The following is a 7400-nucleotide window of genomic DNA, read 5'->3' as shown; positions in this document are numbered from 1 at the left end:
TCCCCTCAGCGGCGGCAGGAGGCGCCCCGGAGGCCCGACCTCTTGCCTCCGCCACCCTCCCCCTCTCCGCTCTCCACGCAGTCCCACGTGCGCGGCTTCGGGCCGGGGTTTCCCGGTGGAGCGGCCCGTGGGGAGGGAGGAGGGAAGGGTTTCCCGCCGGGGCTACGGGGCTTGTGGGGTTTCCAGGCGCTCACCCCGCTCCGGCGCCGCCGGGCTGCGGGGGGATTTCGCCTCCCCTTTGTCTCCCGCTTGTCCCCCGCTAGGCAGAAGCAAAGGCGGGAGGAGGAGGAGAAAGCGGCTGGGAAGGGGTAGGTGCGCATTCCCTCTCCTCGCGGTTGGAGCGGGCTGGCTCCCGCTCCGTGGGATGCTCGTTTTGTCTCCGCGCTGCCCGGTTAAATCATGATTATATTGATCTTAACTGGGTTATCAAGTTAGAGTTACTCGTCAGATTTAAGTGCATCGCTTCCAATATTTGCTTTTCTTGACGAATTCCAGGTTCCAAATGAGTCTGTGAGGGTGCTGGGTAGTTAGGCATCTTCCATTGCGGTTTTTTTGGGGTTTTGTTTGTTTGGCTTTTTTTTTTTTTTTTGGTTTTTTTTTGGTTTTTTTTTGGTTTTTTTTTTGTTTGAAGGATGCTTCCTGCAGGACCCTTAGGTTTCTTCACCCCTTCCTTATGCCTAAACGTGCTGGTGCAATGTGAGCAAAATGTAATTCATGAGACATTTGTTCTTCTTTATATTGTAGGACAGAATAGGTAGATAACAGAAAAAAAGCAGTTTTTAAATTGCAGTACATAGATCCCGTGCTATTTAGAGTGGCTGCAGGGAGTAGAAGCAAAGATCCTTCCCAACTCCTGTTTGTCAGAGAATTTCAAGATGCCTGGAGACAGTGCTCTGGAAATGCCTTTCACGTGTATTTATGAATCTGAAATTGACTGTAAAACCAAAGCGTTTACATTATTAAATCGGCAATATAAGCCAGGAGATTAAATACTATATGTAAAATTGAGGGTGTGTTACGCATAAATTGTTGCTCAATTAGTTTTTATTATTTGGGAAGTACTATACTTAATCCTTTGTATAGCACACTGATCAGCAATGTTGTCCTTGTAAAGCGGGCAGGGTGACGCTTCATGCAAAGAATCACTGCACTTCACTTGCAGAGCAAATGTTGAAAGCTTTTACGTGAACAACAGAGTAATGTTGAAATTGCAATATCCTGCACGTGGTGATACTGTGTAGAAAACCGATAAAACAGATGAATTTAAGATAATTAGGTGAGATGATTTTCTGATTATTCTATTGTCTCTTACCTCTGTGTGTGTTTTCTAGTAGGTTTATTTAAACAATGGGGCAAAGCAAACACATACTTGGGGGGATATCTGTGGGATTCTGCCCAGGGCATGGATGCTGCAAGTCAAATACATCAATCAAATTAACAAGTAGTATATTGGGGAAGAAATGGTAAATAGTCAAACAGATAGGTGTCAGATATGTGCATTTATTGTAAGGAATGGCTTTTTAACCCCATGTATCTTGCTAACCTGCATTACATAAAAAGATGAGCTCTGGGTAGATAGCTGACTTGAACCGGAATTAATTGATTAGTGTTCTTATTTTCAATATTACATCCACTCTGCAGAAAGTATTCTGTGGTTTGGTGTTGTCTCTCAGTGATGAGTTTGGGAAGACGTGGAAGTGCTCAATGCAGTCTGGACATGATCTTCTGCTCCCCAAACTATTATCAATAAGGAAGCTCATAGAAATACTGTGTTAAAACTGTTCTAAGTGCTTGGGGTCAAGACTGCAGTCCTGAAAACTCAGTCTCTTATGACCAAGCTCCGAAGGTGCCTAAGCACTGAATGCCATGTTGCTAATACCTTTAAAATTCTTAGGATATTTGGTTCTTTTCCACTTGAATGAAAGATGAGTAGCATGATGCCAGGCTTACAATGGTAAGCCTGTTGTGTGTTTTTCTGAAGTTGTTATGCTTTCTTGATGTTGTTATTTTGCTATAGTCTCCCAGGGAGCTTGGTCAGGTGGGAATTCTCCAGTTGTGCCCAGCGTGCTGCAGAGTCAATCTTGCATTAAGTGCAGCAACGGCTTTAGAAGACATTTGGAAGAGGAGATGCTGCTGCTTTTCGAAGATGATTAGCTAAAGCATTTGTTCAAAATGTGGTAGACCCTGCTTCAGATTTTTTTTTTTTTTTGCCTAGAGACATCAACCTACATCTTCCACTTTCTGGGCAAATATCCCAGTTGCCAAGCTGTGTGTTGTCTTTGAGTTCTTCTGACTGAAATTGTGTTATAATCCAGAAAAAGAATGTGTGATTCATTGAGCCAGGAAGAGGATGTATAAGATGTTACCTTCCTAGAGTGGAGACATACAGCCTCTGATCCATGATTTCAGAAGTTATTTGTTTTATATATTCTTGGAATAAACATGGAAAGTGCAGAATTTCCTGCCTTTTTCTCCCCAGGTGCCTGATAGAGCCATATTTCATTACGTTGGTGTGTGTGTTTTTTTAACTGTAGAGTCTTTTTTTAAACCAGTCTCAAATAGGAGGGATGAACAGATGCTGCTTGGAGGATGTGACTTGCAGCTTGTATTTTCTCTTGGAAGATGGAGCTATGAGTAGATTTCCCCCACTAGTGAAGGAACTAAACCACAGTATTTTCTTTTCTGGGCTACCATCCTGCTTTATAAAAAGTGCACTGTCAGCAGCTGTATTATTAAACCAAGAAACAAAAAGTAGTAGCACCACGAGGTAAGGACAGTATCCACTCACTTACCATGAAGATTTGAAGTGGGAGAGTCGCATATCAGAATGAAAAGAGCCTTTTTGTATCTCTGTGGTGGGTGGTGTTGGAGTAGGATGGTGGAGTTCTTCCCATTGACTCTGCTTTCCTAAGGGTAGAGTGTTGACAGCTCCACATTGAATGCATTGAGTTTAGGTTATGCTGTGCTCAGCATGCTGTTCACTTGGCCATCCTGTGCTGAAGTACCCTGCCTCCTCCTGCACTTTTTTAGCAGCTTAGGCACTTGGGTTAAAATTACAGCTTCTCTGAGAACTAAGCTCATGCCAAGTGAGGGAGCTGTTGTAGCAGCATCTGGGTTTCATCTTCCAGATGTGGCCCCAGTGTTTCTAAGTGCTGGTTTGTCCTGGTCATTTGGATAGACTGATGATGGGAATTACCGATGCGGATGTGTTAAATGGGAGGGATGTTTGCATTGCTGGCTTATTAAACTCCTTCTAGAAGAGTATTTGTATGTTCCTATTGTTAATTTTATGTTTAATTTTGTGCTTTTGTGTGTGTGCTGGTTTAACTTGGAACAGTGTCATTCTCATCCAGGTAACAGATTTCAGAGATTTTAAGTGTGACTTAAAGGAGAAAAGAATAAAATAACTTGTGGTAATTTTTTTATTTGAGTATTAAGCATTCAGATGAAGGAGTCAGAGAACTTTGATTCTCCTGCACTTTTATTTAAACTTCTACAGGCAGACTTAAGCATGAGAAAAAAACAGTTACCTGAAAAGTGTTTATAACCTTCCCATAAACTTCGATATTCACGTTAAGCTTTAGCTTAGAGCTGTTTGATATTAGAGATAATGTCTGCAGATTAAAACTTCTTCCAGGGAGTGATGTTTTCCTTTTTTCCTACATGTGTATGTGCCAGTGCATATTTATAATGTAGATGTCCAAATCCAAAGATGTTTTCCTTGATGAAACCAGCGTAAGTCTGTGCATGTATTGTAGTTGGTCTTGTACTGATGTAGTTAGGACATAACCTGACAAAGGGGACCAGAAGCCCACTGAAAGCGACTTTCATAGGCCTGGATCATGAAAGCCCCTCTGGATTTGTGAGTTTCACCAGGTCACTTGAGACATCATATAAGGTTCTTCCCAGAGGGACTAGGTACAGGACTGGGAACTGAAAACTGTATGCAGCAGTGTCTAAAGCATTGCATTGTCACCTGCTGCTGTCTTGGAGGTAGGCCTTGCTTGGCAGTGACTGCAGGCAGTGGGCAGAAGGGATCTTACAAACCACCAGGTTTATTTTGTGAGGAAATTTTGAAACTTTAATGCTTAAGAGTTCCTAGAGTATCATGGTGAGCAATGTAACCTAGGTAATGTTTCATAGGCCTTAAACAGGAAAATGATAATTTAAAAAGTCTTTATTAAGAATGTCCATATGGACCTACACAAATACCATTGTATTAACTCCAGTCAACAGGATTGCACCTTGAAGCACACTTAATATGGTTGTATTTGTATGCAATTCTGCTTGATTTGGTTTAGTAGTAAGCTAGCTCATTGAGCTAAAACAAATAGATTTGAAGAAATGTTTAATGTGTATTTAAAGATTTGTTTTAAAAGATGGGCTGATAGTCAACATCAGAAGTTTTGTCTTTGTCCCAGCAATGTGATACTGTATTGGCAAAACAGGTGTTTAAATTTGGCACTTGGCTTTCTACTGCTACTGTAAACAAAAATGTATCCTAATTGTGAAGAACTTATAAAACCGAGATGTTGACAGTTTTCTCTCATTTAGGCTAGCAGTACTGTACACTTGTACAAATTGTAGATGATGATTGCTATAGCATTTCATTAATATTCTAGGGTTTGTTTCAAAGTGTTCTTGTGACAGTCTTGGAGGCTGTGAAGTGTTGGGGACAAACAGTATTAGTGAGTGGTATCTTAGGAAAAGAAAAAAGCAGATGAAATAATTGCCTGTGTTAGCTGGGACACTGCAAATTGTCTTTGGTTGCTGGCAGCGCATTACTTCCTCTGAGTTATTTATTCCTCCAGACAGTAATTAGAACCAGTTCTTGCTTCCCTGCCATGGACAAACTGAGCTGCTGCTCAACAATGATTGATTCTAACAACTCGGCAGGACAGAGTTCAGAATCTTTTGTGTGCCCAAAAATGTTTGAGTAAAAGTATTGCAGGTTGCTGCAGGTGGTGGGCTGCCATAGCATCATGTGCTGAATTCATAACACACTGGGATGACTGGCTCACTGGACATGGGGCAAACGATGGATGTTGTTTACCTGGACTTTAGCAGTGCCTACAGCATGGTCTCCCATGTGATCCCTGTTGTCCACTTGGTGCCATACAGACTTGTCAGGTGGACCGTAAAGTGCCTGGAAAATTAGCAGGACCATTGACCTCAAAGGGTTGTAACCAGCGGTACAAAGATCCAGTGGCAGCCAATTGCTAATACACAGCTCTCAGAGGCTGATATTGAGGCTGATGCTGTTCCATGTCTTTATTAACAACCAAGGAATGCCATGGATCCTCCGCACATAATACCAAACCCTTGGGAACTTCAGCCCTGTTGCATAATGAAGAATGGGGCTGCCATTGAAGGAACTTGGCAGAAGTGGGTTGCCAAGAACCTTGTGAGTTTTAATAAAGGCAAATGTGAAGTCCTTCATCTGAGGCAAAACAATTCCACCTACCTGCTGGACAGCAAGTTGAACATGAGTCAGCAGCACGCTTTTGAGGTAAAGAAGGCCAGCTGCATACTGGGAGGTATTAGTAAGTGTGTGGGAAGGATGTTAAGGGAGTTGCTTTTTCCCCTGCATGCAGCACTTCTAGGACTGCATCTGGACTGTTGTCTCTAGTTTTGGCCTCTCCAGTTCAAAAGAAGACAGGGAAAACATAGAGGAGCGAGTCTGGTTGAGAGACACCACAGTCATGATGGCTTAGAGAACTGGGTGTGTTCAGATTAAGAGCAGCAAATACCTAACACGACTATAGAGAAGGTGTAGCAAGGCTCTTCTAGGAGATTCATAGCAATACAAAGGGACAATGGACTCAAGATGCCAAAATGGAAATTCTGATTTCATAATAGGAAAAATCTTTGAGACTCGCCAGCATGTTGGAAGAACTGCCCAGACATGTCTCAAAACCCAGGTGGACCTGCTGCTTTTGGCCATTCTCTGATGAGGAGGTTGTAGTAGTAGGTGATCTCTGGGGTGCCATGCAGCCTCTGTGTGTGTGTGGTTCTGTCAGGGCTGCTGCAGCTGAACTACAGAGCACACACGGGCATGGTTTCAGTGTAGATGTCACTGTTGCTCTAGGTTGGCAATCCTTTTGCTGGTCCATTCTCTAATTCTGTCTTTGGGGTTGTGTTGTCTCTTGAGGATAATGCCTCTGTCTCACTGTTGCAGTTTTTCCAGAGTAAATTGGGAGCTTGCCCTCAAAAAGAGAGTAACTAAGAGGCTTTTTTCTAGGGTTGCTATTTTGCTGACCAATTTTTAAAAATGTCTTCTGTCTTTTTAGTGGTAGGTGTTGTGATATACTTTTCCATTTTTCTGCTATTAAGTTGTAAAAAATCTCGTGTTTTTTGCTTTTTAATGTTCTGTGTAATCAGTTCAGTATTTTTTGTACTGCCCTTGGCTTGGTGCAACCCCAGTACCAATGCAAGCTGGGGCATGAGTAGATGGAGAGCAGCTCTGCCAAGGACTTGGGGTTGCTGATGCATGAGGCTGCCTATGAGTTGGCAATGTGTGCTTCCAGAAAGGCAACCATATCCTGGGCTGCATCCAAAGCAGTGTGGCCAGCAGGTTGAGGGAGGGGATTCTGTTCTTCCACTCCTTTCTGGTGAGGCCCCACCTGGAGTATTGCATCCAGCTCTGGGGTCCTCAGCACAGGAGGGACATGGACCTGTTGGAGTAAGGTCAGAGATGGGCCTCAAGAATTGTCAGGGGGCAGGAGAGCCTCTGCCATGAAGACAGGCTGAGAGAGTTAGTGCTCTTTAGCCTGGAGAAGGTTCTGGGAAGACCTTATGAATACCTTTGAGAACTTAAAGGGGACTTAGATTCCTTTAACTGAAGGAGGGTTGAGTCACACTGGATGTAAGGAAGAATCTTTTAAGAAGAGGATGGTGATACGTTGGAACAGGTTGCCTGAAGAGGTGTTTGAAGCTCCGTCCCTGGAAACATTCACGGTCAGGTTAGATGGGGCTCTGAGCAACCTGATCTATTTGAAGATGCCCCTGCTCATTGCAGGGAAGTTTGGATTAGATGACCTTTAAAGGTCCCTTCCAACCCAAAACATTCTGTGAATCTGTTTGTGTTGCACTTAAGTACAGTATCTTTGGGTTGGTTTGGCTTGAGACTACTATGGTTTTTTCAACTAAACATGAGTTCATCTTTGCATTCCCATTTGCTGGGATGAAATGCTTGAGCTAACACAGATACACCAGCATGCATTGAGTCCTACACCTGTGAATAGCACACGCACAATTTGCGAATACGTGAACCAGTAGAAAACTTTCCTTCTCTTTGCTGAGACTATTTAATGTTTTCTTGATGGTTCTGCTCTTGGAAAAAGTGTGTGAGAGTGTCTTGGGGAGCTGGCTGACTTTGCTTTTAGTTATGATTGTATTTT

General features: G+C 43.0%; 1 protein-coding gene across 2 annotated transcripts in view; it reads left to right on the top strand.

Annotated features, from left to right (window-relative positions):
* The first annotated feature begins 238 nt into the window (after positions 1 to 238).
* NUP153 (nucleoporin 153) overlaps positions 239 to 7400 on the top strand; it is a 43574-nt gene continuing 36412 nt past the window's right edge. For both annotated transcript variants that reach the window (XM_031056955.1, XM_014306998.2), the window contains exon 1: positions 239 to 308. The gene's annotated coding sequence lies outside the window, so the exon portion shown is untranslated. The remainder of the gene's footprint in view (positions 309 to 7400) is intronic.

Source organism: Geospiza fortis, unplaced genomic scaffold (assembly GCF_000277835.1).
Source record: "Geospiza fortis unplaced genomic scaffold, GeoFor_1.0 scaffold104, whole genome shotgun sequence".
Lineage (NCBI taxonomy): Eukaryota > Metazoa > Chordata > Aves > Passeriformes > Thraupidae > Geospiza > Geospiza fortis.
The sequence above is the reverse complement of the archived record's forward strand: the minus strand, read 5'-3'. Positions and strand labels throughout refer to the sequence as shown.